Below are 14,047 nucleotides of genomic sequence, written 5' to 3' on the forward strand. Positions count from 1 at the left end.
ACAGGAAACCAAGCGCTCCATCCAGATAGTCGATGAGTTTCCTCCGCTTCGCTCCATTGAAACGTCTAAAGGTGCGTTCACACCAAAAGCAAAACTATTTTTCGCGTCGCCCAAAACGCGTGAGTTTACTCGCTCGACCATTCACCGTGTTCTCGCCATAAGCGTCGAGACGCTCCGCGAGGGGCGGGGCTTATCTCCGTGCCTCGTCTCCGTAAAGACCGTTATCACTTCCTTCATTAACCAGAATAACTAACCACTAGTTCTGCTTTATACTTGTTGAGGACGTCCCACACACTAACGCCCTCGTGTTTGGGTTGATGACATCACCCGTAGGCTCACTCAGCTCGGTCACTTTCACCGATGAAGTTACTGTTACGTCTGAAAGACTTCCAGCTTCCAGCTACGAGAGCGGAACTCAAGAGCCGATTGGCCCGAACTGCCGGCCTCAAAGTTGAAATATTTCAACTCCGGGCGAAAATCTTGCCGCTGTAAATGCGTCGCCGGGAAAATCTCGCGTCTATCGCAGCCACAAGCGTCTGTACGTTGACTCTTCATGGGATTCGGTCGCGCGAAAAAATAGTTTTGCTTTTGGTGTGAACGCACCTTTAGGGTTCTTCTTCTTCTTTCTCACTGCAGTGTGAAGACCTCGCTCGGGCAGCTGTGATGGACATCTGTCCACTGTGACATTTCTACAGTCGGGATTCGTCGGCTGCAGCTCTGATTGACTTAACTCGGGATAGATGCGCGGCATCCAGCAGCATCTGTTATTATTAGCCTCCCCTTCAACTCATAGTCAAATCGTAATTTCTATTTTTGTTGTTGTTGTTGTTTTTTTGCCGTGTCTTATGGAACACGGCCGTCGCAACTCTTCCCCGTCATAAACCCGCGTGGAACAAGTCTACAGACAGGCGGCCTCCTGTTAGCGCTGCACTTCATGAGAACCAGGTTTTTTTTAGCCGGTACCACACACACATTCAAACAGCAGGGCCCCCCCCCCCCCGCATCAAAGGAGAGCCTTTTTAAAATGTCCATGCGAAGGCTCGTCGTCTCTGCGTCCGTCTTCCCATCAGCCTCTGCTAATGATGCGTGCCGCACACGTTCTAAACATCGACGCCCTCCCATCCCCATCACTCATCCGCACACTCGAGCTCTGCTTCCAGCTCTCTCTCTCTCTCTCTCTCTCTCTGTGTGCCGTTCGCGGTGTTTGTTTGGCTGCTGGGTTTTTGTTTGCTTATTGTTTCCAGATGGCAGACGCAGACTTCATTTGTGTGGCTTTCAAGTTTCCAGAGAGCTTTTTACTGCCTTGGCTCAAGCGCTTATCCTGTTTCCTCTCGCCGGGCTTTATGATGGGCCCTTTTCTCTTCTTTTTTTTCAATATACGTAGCAACTGGAAACAACTGTCACTGTCTGAGGGCAGGAGAGAAATCCCAGAAGAAGAAAAAACAACAACTGTGCGGCTGAACATCTTCATTAGTGACAGAGCATGAGGAGGATTCCCCCCCCCTCCTCCCCCCCCCCCCCCCCCGCCCAACACATACGGGTGAACGTTACTTCATGGGATGAAAGAGGGAATACCAACTTCAACTGCATGTAAAATAGCATGTGCAAATAAAAAAATTGATTCTTTGTCGACATGCCGGTTATGCAGTGTGCTCATGAAGCTGGTGTGTGTGTGTGTGTGTGTGTGATTCTAGTCTGGGCATCATTAAGTGCTGTGACATCACTTATTTACAGGAACACAGGAGGTCGACCGGCTGTGTGTGTGTGTGTGTGTGTGTGTGTGTGTGTGTGGGGGAGAGGAGGAGGAGGAGGAGCCACCACCGTGTGTCTTTACTCATCGGATGCGGTTTTTAAGATGGAGCAGTAATCAAAGCTCCCCCCCCCCCCCTTAAGGAGGCCTTTTCCCCTGGCTGCTGCTGAATGAGTGAATACCCTGGCATTCCGACCGGCTGAATCCCATTTTGAGCAGTGATTTAACAGGAGCAGTGGCCAAGGTGCCCCCCCCCCCACCACACACACACACACACACACACACACAAACCCAAAAAAATCTAAACTCGTCGCTGATAAGGAATGCCAACTTGTTATGGTTTCATATTTCTGGAGCAGATAAGTTGGAGAAGCAGACGCGGCACCTTTTGAATTTCTTCTGATAAAAAGCCATTGGGAGGATTCCCGCCACGCCGCTGCTCCTCACGCCTTCAGTCAGACGTCATTCACTTTGTCATTCACGTGCCGGAGGAGGGGCCACGGTGGTGAAGCGGGGAATGGCGGTCGGCGACCGTCCTCCCACTAACCCGCTCTTGACCCCCCCCCCCCCCCCCGAGCTGAAGTGTGAGGGGGTCCGACTTTAATGTCCACGTAATCAGTCGGTGTTCGTAGCCTCGCATGACCCACATCCCCGTGCCAGGAGGTCGCCTGACTGTATTCTGGGTTTGTATTGTAGCCGTTTTAATAAGTTAGTGATATTCTGCCTGTCGGTGCGGGTCAGGAGAAGATGGAAAGAGTGAGATGTAAGAAAATATTTAGAATTTTGCCTGGTTAGTTGACGTTATGCAGCCTTTTAGCTTTTGCCTTGCAGACGCCGGATTCAATGTCACAAGGGATCACGTACTGCACAAAACAAATCCATCTTGTCGGGCTTTAAGCGACGCACCAATCGGCGTCCCGTGAGGAGCTGCTGGCAGCAATGGGCGGGTCTTAGGTGTGTGTGTGTGTGTGTGTGTGTGAGAGAGACGGCACGGAGATGTGACTGTTTATTGAAAACAACAATATTGGCTCCAAAAGAGGGACGCATCAATGCAACAGCATCAGAACTAAAAGGATATTTTATTCATTAAAACACAAAGAACGACGCTGTGTATGTGCTCCTGGCTTTACATTGACAGGTCTGCCTTGTGAATGCATGATAAGAGTACGTTGACTTATGATTGTTGAGAAAGAAGGCGTGAATCTGATATCATGTCCCTATGGATATATTCCAGTCCAGTGCAACAATGCAGGCAGACATTAAAAAGCTGGATCAGTGGACCGAGACGTGAACCGTTTAAAGCTTAAGATGAGGTTTATTGCAGGGTGGTTGCATTAGATTGAACAAGTGTACCCAATGAACTAGTCAGGTGATCTCGATCACCGAGGAACCACAACCAGACACCAGTGTGGTAGTTTTAGGTAGCAGAGTCACTTCCTTAGGAGGCTGAACTCTCTCCCGCCTCTTTTACGACTCCCTGTGTCCGACTGCTGCTGAATACAGAAGGAGAGTTTTTATATATATATATATATGTTCTCTCAATGTTTGTTTTTTGTATCTATTGCAGTTTTTTTTATCTGTACTCACTTTATATGTTGGACTGGAGAGAAACGTTTTTTCAGCTCCTGTCGAGGATATATATATATATATATATAAACACATATATATATATATATACATACACACTTCAAATTCAAATAATTATTTATTATGTAAATATAATGTATAATATATAAATAAATATATATTTAAATATATATATACATATATATATATTTAATTATAATATATAAATCTATGTATATATAAATATATATATATAATAATTATGCATTTATATATATTTATATATGTATATATATATATATGCATACATAATTATAATATATTTATATTGAAATATATATATTATAATTATATATTTATATATACACAGGGTGTCCGCGGGTCCTTAAAAAGTCTTAAAAAGTCTTAAATTGCTTTTCCTAAAAATAAGGCCTTAAAAAGTCTTAAATTGTCTTAAATTCAGATTGGATTGGTCTTAAATTTTTTGGGTGTCATGTCCAGGGGTTTTCCTGGGTCAAAATGGGTCTTCGGTGCTCCCAAAAAATATGTTGGCGCGCTGCGCGCGCACCGTCTATTTATGCAGGTCAGGCTGTTGAGTGATCAGCAGCTGTCCGCTCGGTCCATTCGCGCACCTCACAGTTGCGTATTGATCAGACAAGAAGACACGCTTATCAACTCCAGTGTTTCCCCTATAACAGGGTGAAATCCCCCGCAAACAATTCTCGGCTCAGCGACAGAGCGATGCAGCGCCGCATCGAAGCTCTGCCGTGATGCGCGCGCAGGTGAGCACCGCGTATTCGGTCCTATCAATCCCCTACAACGTGAAGCATCGGCTACTTTAGAAAACATGGCAGGATGCAAGTTCAACAACGGCTTGAAAAGAACGAGTGTTTCTGGTCACGGTGGGTGAAATGCTTCTGAATCTGCGTTATGTGTCGCGAGACTTTCCAGCGGTGGAATCTCACGAGCAGAGCAAGAAGCACAGAGACTAGCGAAGGCCGCCAGCAGCCCGCGGGGCTAGCTGCTGCTCCGCCGCGAGCTCCTGCTCCGCCGCCCGCAACGACGTCAACTACAACGCTGGAGGTCACCGGAGGAAATCCAGCGCCTTGCAACAAAGAGCTCATCACCGAAGACCAACGCTGCAGTGCGTTCTTCATTCTGTTCCACGAGACTCTGGACCAGACCACCGCGAGCAGACAGCTGGACTTCATGTGCGCTATTGGTTAAATGACCAGGTCCCGTCAGGATCCTATGGAGCTCATGGGCCATGACACCAGGACCTACTTCAGCATCTCAAAGTAAGTAACATAAATATATGTATTAACTATCCTCTTGTATATGAGTATGTGTTTCATATAGTTAAGCTTTACTCATGTGTCAAGTTAATAACAGCTATGCATAGGCGCACTACACATTAATTAGACTAATTAAAAATAGTTTTAGAATGGTAGTAAGTAGAGTGGTGTTTACCTGTCAATATGTCTACATAGTGTTCACTAGGCTCAAGGGATGGCTCACGTTGCTTCATTTGTAAAAATAGTATTCATTCATATTGATCCAGTCTGACATTAATCTGAAGTGGTGTCATCAAGAGATGTGGTGACTGTTGGCTAATGTCTGCCTTTTCTTTCTTTTTTCCAGGAGAATGGACCAAATGTCAACTGGAAATTTTTATATTAATACAGTTTGAAAAGGATTGTTTTCCTAGTATATTCACAAAAGCTCAGGAGTAGACATGAACCTGTGCACAAACATCCATCACATAGAGACATGAGAACTCACACTCACTCACCCACACACACATACATTCTATTATGTAAATGAATTTGCATTTTAATAGCAGCTGGAAATGTTATTTGTTATTTTATGGATTTTTTTTGTTCAAAAGGAACTATGTTGCATGTATTTTTAAAATATATTTACTTAATTTTAGAGACATTTGTTCATGGGACTTAAATGTTCTGAAAATGTATTAATAAATATAATTTACAACAGCAATGACATTTGTGTTATCCTTTTGCATTACACCATACTGTTAATTTTGAACAGACATCAGTGTGTTTACTTTGAATTAATTAATTTAGATTAATGTATATTTCCATCGTAAATTAGGTCTTAAATTTTATTTAGACGTGGTCTTAAAAAGTCTTAAAAAGTCTTAAATTTCACTGATTTATTCCTGTAGACACCCTGTATACATCTATATATTTATATACATATTATATTTATATATACACACAGACATACACATATAATTGTATATATATCTATATATACATATATATATTGTGTAAAAAATATAAATATATATTTATATAGATACACATTGCAAATAATTCGGTCAAAAGTAAAAAGATACTGTTGTCGTTCAATGTTAGTTAAATTGAAATATTAAGTTGTACATACAGGACTGTCTCAGAAAATTAGAATATTGTGATAAAGTTCTTTATTTTCTGTAATGCAATTAAAAAAACAAAAATGTCATGCATTCTGGATTCATTACAAATCAACTGAAATATTGCAAGCCTTTTATTCTTTTAATATTGCTGATTATGGCTTACAGCTTAAGAAAACTCTAAAATCCTATCTCATAAAATTTGAATATTTCCTCAGACCAAGTAAAAAAAAGATTTATAACAGCAAAACAAAATCAAACATTTGAAAATGTGTTTCCAGGTGTTTCGAGTTAATTAGACGATTCAAGTGATTTGTTTAATACCCTACTAGTATACTTTTTCACGATATTCTAATATTTAGAAATAGGATATTTGAGTTTTCTTAAGCTGTAAGCCATAATCAGCAATATTAAAGGAATAAAAGGCTTGCAATATTTCAGTTGATTTGTAATGAATCCAGAATGCATGACATTTTTGTTTTTTTAATTGCATTACAGAAAATAAAGAACTTTATCACAATATTCTAATTTTCTGAGACAGTCCTGTATTAACACTCGGTCAAACTGATTTAACGTTACCTGTAAACCAGGGGTGTCCAAACTTTTTGCAACGAGGGCCAATTGTGATAAAGTAAAGATGCCCGGGGGCCAATAGTTCCTTTAGACATTTTTTAAACCACAAAAGTTACATGAAAATACACTGTTATAAAACAATTTATTTTTACTGTCACAATTACTTTTATTTTTTAAATGACAATGTAACCACATATAATATAACCAAGTCTGCCTTTCATTCAGTCAGATAACAATGAAAAAGCTGTATATAGAATACCTTACATTTCTATGAGTTACATAACGTTGCTTAATGAACATTTTAAACAGGAGTTATAAGTAATGCAAAGTGGTCTGTTATCATTACACTTAAAAACTAATTAATTTTGCCCTCATCTTTTACTAGATCTTTTCAGAAAAGCAATAGTTTGTCACATCTACAGGTTTTTCACTGTTAATGACATGTTACCGTTCAACACACTTCACATTTAGCTTATTGTGGCTGCAATTAACCTGTTTTGCACTGAATACCTTTTCAAGATAATATCAATAAAGTGTAACCTGTGAAAAATTAAACAAAATAAGATCAAATATTTGGGCATAAAGAGTTTTACTGAGTGTTAGTTACACTGCATATCTTTTCAAAATAACAATAACGCGCAACCTTTGAAAAACAAAACCAGTGCAGATATGTGAGTCATCCCGTTTTACTCTGTGTGATAAAATGGGCTTTCCACTACACCTCTTTTTAAAACGGGGTCGCAGGCTTGATACGGCCACGCTCAATACAGCTCAATGTTGAGCTCTTGTTTTGAAGGGCAACAGCTGGAACGCTGAGGTAACACCTGGCAAGTCGCCAAGAATCTCGTCTGTCGCGCATGCGCAGCGTAACCGGTTAACGCCGTAACGACACGTTTACACGAAAGTAGGCGACAGGCATTTCGCTCTTTATTTATTAATGACTTAGTTTTATGTCCGTGTAGTTTGTAATATGTGAAGTTCTCAAACAAGGTCTTGAAATAAAAGAATCTGCATTTCCCCTCGCGCCCCACCTCGTCTCGTCTTTTGAACCCGGAGCAGAGAGCGACTGAGACGACGTGTCCGTCTTCACCACCGTGGGAACGCAGAGGTGTCGGTTTGCTGTTCCCGCGACATATTGGACGCTCTCTGCCGGCTGGTTGGAGCGCGCTCACCTGTATGTGCGCACCTGTCTGTGCGCATGGGGGCGGAGCTCCGCCGCGATACCGAGAGCCAGGAGAAGTGGGAACGCCAACACGTAGAGACAGAAATGACATGCCGCTGTGTCGATACGATCAATAACAGACGACCGTTTAGTTAATAAAACAACCTGTTGTAACCTGGCGCGAGAGAGAACATGTCAGTGGGGCGGACCCCCACCCTGTTCTCATGGGAGGGGAAACCCGAGTAATTCCCACCGCTTCTGAAAGCGGCGGCCCTCACTGTCAACTGTTGTCCTTTTTTTTTTGCCGTCGCCATGGCAAATAGGTTTGGAGAAGGGTTCACGTCACGCAGAGCCAGAAACATGAGAGGAGGAATTACGGCTTTCAAGTTTTTATTTTTTATTTATTCTGACAGATCTGGCGGGCCACAAATAACACATTGTATGACCGATGTCGCGAGCCGTATGAAATCTGACCGCGGGCCGGACTTTGGACACCCCTGCTGTAAACAAACCGACCACAGATTTGACTTCTCGCTTCAAAACATCCTAAAATGACATTCCGTGACTCAACAACAGCAGTACCAGTTGTGTGTTTTCTCCTCCACCGTTGTGGAGAACTCTAGAAAACTCTAGTTAGTTTCAAGTCGTCTTCAACACAGTAAACTATGATCCACAGTCTAACGGAACCTAAAGCAGAGTATGATTTAGGGCGGGGCTACCCTGTGATTGACAGGTTGCAACCAGTCGTATACTATATACGGCCACTTTCTTCATGACAGAATGTCAACATTTACTTTAATGTTTGGCACGGGACACGGCCAGCGGTCTCCTGGAGGAAAGTCCTCTGTTCCGCATTTCTCTGTCCTCTTTGGTAACGTAGCTCCAGTTAAAAACAACTGTAAAAAACTCGGTTTCAAGATCATCCGTGCCGGTCTTTAACCGATATGCAGTCTGTTGGTCTGTGAAACGAGCCCAAACTGGACTTCCTGGAACATATTTTACATGGTTCGTAGTCATGGAAAACCTGGAAAAGTCCTGGAATTTGTAAATGTTTATTTCCAGGCCTGGAAAAAGTCCTGGGTAAAAAAGAAATCCCCAAAATTTTGGAAAAGTCATGGAAGTTTGTTATATATTAAAATGTGAATTTACTTTGATTAATTAATTAATATGCTTTTGTTTTTTTAAAGACGCTCAAAATATAAGCCGGCATACGCTCTTTCATACTCGCAGCACACATTTTCCACGCTGCAAGTGAACGCACCTGAACTGGAAAGATATGAATGTTTATTCTTTTAATCAAACTATTGCCTCTCATCTATTTGTGTCATTTAAGGTTATATACTGTATGCTTTAGAATTCTCATTGTTAGTTTAAATACAACATTTCTGTCTGCATCGAGATTTCACAAAATGTTTGTTCATGGAAATGTGGCTTAAAGTCCTGGAAATCCACTGGTCCACTTGTGTTTTCATTCATTTGATTGGCTTTATTTACATATTCTTTTAATGCCGGAAAGACATCTTTTTAAATGCCTTTGGAATTCAAATTGTACGCCCAAATCATTGACAATGAACACGTTGACCGTTCGCAGGCCGTATACAAGTCTTGTTTGTGGTCATCCCGTCGTGAAGTACCCTTTGTTCCACGCCGTGTTGTTTCAGTGAACTGACACTCTCTGCTGCGCCCATGGGAGGTCCGAAAACCTGCTCAGTCCAGTCCGTGAACTCACCATCCAACCTCTGTGCGCACACACACACACACACACACACAGGAAACAAATGACCAGCTGGCTGTTTGATGGTCTAATTTAAACCAGTGGATATTTTTGAGCCGTTTCAATCCCTGTGTGTGTGTGTGTGTGTGTGTGTGTGGACACAGGGGCATAATAAGGGAAGTTCCTTTTATGCGAGGGATGGATAGTTTTTCCTATTTTTGCTGTTAAGATGTCTTCTAAATATTATTTTTCCATTTCATAACAAGGCTCCTCATTGATATGGACGCTCCGCCCTTTCTGCCTCACGAGGCGCGGTTCACATTTTTTCTGCCGTTTCATCTGCCTCGCTCGGGCCTCCAGGAAAAGCACACAGTCAGTATCTATTCACGCCACACACACACACACACACACACACTCACATTTCAAATCCACCGTAGTCAGGAAAAGCTAAACCCCCGGTCTTTGACTTCTTACAGTACAATTCACTTTGATTGTGCGGCGTGCAGCTGGTGTCGAGGAGAAGCGCTTATTAAACCATCTGATCCACTTTAGCAGCAGCTTGATTGGCCTTTAATTTGCAATAGTAATTAATGCAGGAGCCTCCGACATCCATCTGGGAACACTGCGCTCGGATCAAACAAAGCATTTAAAAGAGTTTAAAATCATCGGCGGGGCCTAATGATCACCTAATGGCTGATGTGGCAACAAACAAGTAATTACTATCTCTTTTTTGGTTTCTATTACCCCAACCAACCAGTGGAGACACCTGCGGGCAGCGTAATAATGGGATTTATGAACATTTATCCTGGGTGCTAAATGCAACAAAAAAAAGGAATCAATCAGGATTTTTTGAACTTGATGCTTCAACTTTTGAATTTTAAGTCCGGCCTTCACTGCTGCTGTGTTTTATCTCCTGTGTGTGTGTCTGTGTGTGTGTCTGTGTGTGTTTGTGTGTGTGTGTCTCGTGTGTGTGTGTGTCTGTGTGTATGTCCGTGTGTGTGTGTGTGTGTGTGTCTGTGTGTGTGTCTGTGTGTCTGTGTGTGTGTGTGTGTGTGTGTGTGTGTCTGTGTGTGTCTGTGTGTGTCTGTGTGTGTGTGTGTGTGTGTGTGTGTGTGTCTGTGTGTGTGTGTCTGTGTGTGTGTGTGTGTGTCTGTGTGTGTCTGTGTGTGTGTCTGTGTGTGTCAGTGTGTGTTTCTGTGTGTGTGTGTGTCTGTGTGTGTCAGTGTGTGTCTGTGTCTGTGTGTGTGTGTGTCTGTGTGTGTTGTGTGTGTGTGTGTGTGTGAGTGTGTGTCTCGTGCCTCTGTGTGATCAAACATTGGGAGAAAATGTTTTAAACTCACGTTAGTGTAAAAACAAAAGAAGGCCAGGTGGGTCGTTCTCGACGGTAAATTCCATGAGCTTTTCCTCACACATGCACCCGGAGGCCCGTGTGTTTAGCCACCTCAGCTTATTAAATCAACAGATTAAAAAAAGATGCCTGGCTGCGACGTGGAAGACTAAAACGCGGACACGCCGAGACGAGCGACGGCGGCTCGTCTCCGACGCGTCAGCAAAGAGACGAAGGTGTGCCGACCGGCGGCAAACAAAAGGTGGCCCGTGTTCTCCCGCGTGTCGGTCTGCTCAGGAGGAGTTTCTCAGCGTTCCCCGGGGCGGCTCGGCAGACGGGTTTCTTCTTCTTACGTCCTCCGGGTTCACCTCGCATCAAGAGAGCGGGGAGCGAGTCAGCAGGCGGCGGCGGCACCGGCCCGGACCGCCGCGCCCCGTTTCTCTTTTCTCTTAAGTCTCATCTTCGATGATGCGGCACTTCCTCTGGCTTTTGTCTCCTGATTTTTTTTGGGGGGGGGGGGGCGCAGCTGTCAGAGGGCGGGGGGGGTTAGGTGCTATCCACGCTTCCCCTCCCCGCAACCCCCCCCCCCCCCAGAACCCCAGGGCCACGCGCCGCTGCACCCCGAACACTAAAGAGGAGCATTAGACACACCGCGTTAGAGGAGCCGGTGGTGTGAGGCGGTGCGCGCCTCGCCCAACGGGCCAGAGACGTGCACATTACCACCGACACACACGCCCAGCTGCACACACCACGCCGCACAACTTCTCCTCCACACGGCCCCCGATAAAGACAATGGATCCATTCCTTTGTGTCACAACGTCCCGTCACCGACTTCTGTTTCGTCTGTTGCCCGTTGACCCCTCTCATCCTCCCCCTCCTCCCCCAATTCCCGCCCGGCTACAGATCTGCACTGTGAAAAAATATACCCAAAAGGCCTTTTTTTTTTCTTCTTCTTTTTCTTCTCTCTTTTTTTTTTTTTTACACCCATATGTAGTGTTGCAGATTTTGATTATGCGGCCACCGGCATCACACCTCAGCAGGGTGGATCCAAACATGAAAATTAATTCACAGCTAAATGCTGCTATACGTCGTCCTGAGAGGCCGAGGAGAGGATACAATCAAACACAGGTTTACACCAGCCCCGGCATTAATAAAAAAGAGCCTGAAGGCAGCGTTCATTAATGTGCAAAGCAAATGGAACAGCTACACCCCATTCCAAAACAACACACACACAAAAGCAATGGTCATTTCAATAGAGAGAAGAGGCCGTTTTGATTGCAAGGAATTTCAATTGGCATTAATGAAATTGACCTAAATGAAATGGATGTAAAATATTCCCGGTGCTGCTTTAAAAAAACAACTACAAATCAAGTTATTGAAAAAGAGCGAATAAAATCTGCATCATGAGCTGTAATTGTCGACGGAGGCGAACGCTCACAGGAGAGGCTCATCGACCCGAGAGGAGAAAGTTGGCGTCCACTTGTTTACAAACTTGCCACCTTACAGCTCGGGGATGGATGGATGTTCACCAACTTGAGTTTTAAGCATTTTAAAAGTCCTTCTATATCTTAAATGACATTGTGTTTTTCTGCTGAAGCTATTGTTGACTGTATTTGTTTAGCCACGGCGTCCTTTCAGTCCGTCGGTGATGAACTTTAGCCTCAAAGTACTTGGGCATGACTTTGTCTCGGAGCAATGCAAATGGAATTGCCCCCCCGATGGTTTGGAATGTACCCAGCTGGTCTTTAAAAGGTGATAATTGGAAAATACAGGATGAAGCCACAGTCAAAGTGGGGACCTTGTGTTGGACCCAGTTAGTCGAAGCAAGCGAGGACGGAGGAGAGAGGAGAGGAAACGGCAGAGATGGACAACTCGTTGTTTCTCCTAGCATTCTGATATCATTGGTTGCAAAATACAAACGGGTATCCAAGCTATGAACTTCTGACCAATGTGTGTGTGCTCGGTATCATAAAGTCTTCACTCTTCAGGATCAAAAGTATAAGTAGTATCTCCATCGCTCAAAATAATATAAATATGTTGACTGAAAACCGGAAGCTGAGGCCTCTTGGAGAAGTTAGTGTTGAGAACCTGCAGCGGCTAGATGTGTCCTTTTGATATTCATGCACACATTGTTGGTTAAAAAGAGCCCTGTGGCGTCCTCGTCCTCCCGGATGAACTCGTAAAACAGATCCATGATGTTTTTAAGGAAGACGAGTTGGGGCACGGCCCCTTTTTCAGACGCACTAAACTCTGAATGGGTTGTTAAGCATCACATGAGATACCGTGAAATCAATTCCCTCACCTGAGCCCTCTTGATGCTACGGGATGTTGAAGTGTCGGGAACATATAATCAGGGTTCGTACGGTCATGGAAAACCTGGAAAAGTCATGGAATTTTAAAATGGTCATTTCCAGGCCTGGAAAAGTCATGGAAAAAACTTAAATCATAAAAGTTTTGGAAAAGTCATGGAAATGTGTTATAATCACATGTTCATTTACGCCGAGTTTGAAATAATTAATATATTTTTTAAAGAAAGACGCTCAAAATATAAGCCAGCGATAGCTCTCAATACGCAACATTTTCGACAGTTTTCATGTTTATACCGAGATTTCAGTTTGGTCATGGACATTTGGCTTAAAGTCATGGAAAAGTCCTGGAAATCCATTGGTCAAAATATGTAAGAACCCTGTATAATAGAGATGCACCGATCAGGTTTTTGGTGCCGATCACCGATCACTGAAATCAGTATCTGCCGATCCGATAATACCGATCAGCGATCATGGTGTCGATTGAAGCATTCTATTTATTGTGTAGCATTATTGCCGAGGACTATGAGGAAATACATTTATAAAGCACCTCAAACATTAAAGAAATTACAGATTTCTTTAAACATTTAGGACTTTTACTTTGAAAAATGTCCTAATTGATACATTAAAATTGATTGATTGCCAGTGATGGGGATTTCAGATATGTATGGAACACATCTGCATTATTCATTTCCTTTAACTCTTGGGGAAATCTATTTACAGGACTTTTCTTAACATACAAAAGTCTGACTTATTTTTATAAACTCTTCCTTGGTACAGTAAAAATGTTTTAATGTTAGCATAATTTAAGCTAAATCTCAGAAACGATCTATAAAGATACAAAATCAGTTCATTGTTTACTTGTATATGTTCGTGTATGATTTGTCGAAATCTTATTTTGAAAAACGGATGTTGTTTCACGTGGTTCTTTCCACTAACTTTGCAAAACCGGATGTTGTCACTTAAATCCTTCCGCTAACTTTATCAAAACCCTCTTTGCTCCCGATCGAATGTGTTTACCGTGAGCATCAGTCTATAGGGGCAGACATGTGAGAGTCGGCTGAGTTGACCCAGAGATTCAACTCTGGGGACGGGGACGCCGCTTGGTGGTGAGGATCCCCTCGTTGACCTCTGACCTCTGCGGCCCTCGCCAGGCGCATCGTCTCCGTTGGGGTGCGCCGCGATTGAAACGTCTGATAGTTCTCGCAAATGTTACGTCATCTGATCGGCCGTTTTGAGAACGCCGTTTTGAGA

At 43.3% G+C, this 14,047-nt stretch overlaps 1 protein-coding gene and 1 long non-coding RNA gene across 2 annotated transcripts in view; both read left to right on the forward strand.

The window, feature by feature from the left end:
- clybl (citrate lyase beta like) overlaps positions 1–14,047 on the forward strand; it is a 94,583-nt gene that overhangs the window by 11,096 nt on the left and 69,440 nt on the right. The window lies entirely within an intron of this gene.
- Positions 4,104–5,310, forward strand: LOC130203338 (uncharacterized). Its single transcript, XR_008833489.1, has 2 exons — positions 4,104–4,614; positions 4,958–5,310. It is a non-coding gene; the product is annotated as an uncharacterized LOC130203338 (long non-coding RNA).

This window comes from Pseudoliparis swirei, chromosome 2, assembly GCF_029220125.1.
Source record: "Pseudoliparis swirei isolate HS2019 ecotype Mariana Trench chromosome 2, NWPU_hadal_v1, whole genome shotgun sequence".
Classification (NCBI taxonomy): domain Eukaryota; kingdom Metazoa; phylum Chordata; class Actinopteri; order Perciformes; family Liparidae; genus Pseudoliparis; species Pseudoliparis swirei.